Raw genomic sequence first — 1,032 nt, 5'->3', positions numbered from 1 at the left:
TGAGTTCATTTACCAGTACCCCCTCCACAGGAAAAAATTAAAAAAGATTAAAAAACTCAGATGCTCTTTGAATTGCGGAATAGGGTATGCGTCTTCTGCAAATTCAATGAAGAAGTTTTGAAATGGATTTTCAATCCTATCCTAATTGCATAAAATATTGAGATATTTTATAACATTGAAAGAAATACTAAGGAAAAGTACTTCTAACATGTCAGGTTGTCTCAGTTTGTTAATTCCCATTAGTAATGAATAGATTATCGATAGCTTCTTGGCCTTTTGGCTAAGATCAAGTGTAGTATTTGTTCTTATCATTGTAGTAAATTAATTAGAAAGTTAAACTAGGCACGTTAGGCTCTTTTATGGGAAAGGTAATGGCAATATAGCACAATTCGATAAAACAGTTTAGAAGCCATTATTGCTTACTTTGCATTGCATTAAGTCCCAAAGAGAATTAAATGAGATCTCATGCACTACACAAAATATTTCAAAGTATGATCCCCCAATTAAGACCTTGCAATAACCGTATGAGTTGAATGGTTAGGACTCATCTGCAAGTATACTAATTTCCCTTGTTTTGTGAGGACTTTGAAACCATATTAGTCTACCTTAAACCTTGTGCACTCAGGTTTAACCAAGATTACTCAGTCCTCCCACAATGGACTTATCTTTTGCTGAGACACCTTGCATGACCTTATCGTCCCATGCTTACTTAATGGATAAGTGGACCGTTGAAGGAGAACATGAAATTTAACAATTTTCTTATACATCCTTGGGAATTTTCTAGGGTTTTAAGACCAGTTACTATGATATTGAGCCCTTCCCCAAAATATCCAGCTACCAGCACTTCAACTCTCAGTGTGAAGAAGGTGAGTTGAAGGAAAGTATGTTAAAGCTCATCATTGAGTAAGAAGGAAGAATATATCTTTAATTTTCTGGGGATAATATCTTTGTGAAAACAGTTTCTTAACAAATGACCAGAATATATCAAATAAATGGGAATAAAGTTTAAAACATTCACTGAGGAAATGCTAC

At 34.2% G+C, this 1,032-nt stretch overlaps 1 pseudogene; it reads left to right on the top strand.

Moving 5' to 3' along the window:
* The first annotated feature begins 260 nt into the window (after nt 1–260).
* On the top strand, nt 261–462 carry LOC143411131 (U2 spliceosomal RNA; annotated as a pseudogene).
* The last annotated feature ends 570 nt before the right edge of the window (nt 463–1,032 follow it).

This window comes from Callospermophilus lateralis, chromosome 11 (assembly GCF_048772815.1).
Source record: "Callospermophilus lateralis isolate mCalLat2 chromosome 11, mCalLat2.hap1, whole genome shotgun sequence".
In the NCBI taxonomy this organism is placed as follows: domain Eukaryota; kingdom Metazoa; phylum Chordata; class Mammalia; order Rodentia; family Sciuridae; genus Callospermophilus; species Callospermophilus lateralis.
This window is presented reverse-complemented; position numbering and strand designations above follow the sequence as displayed.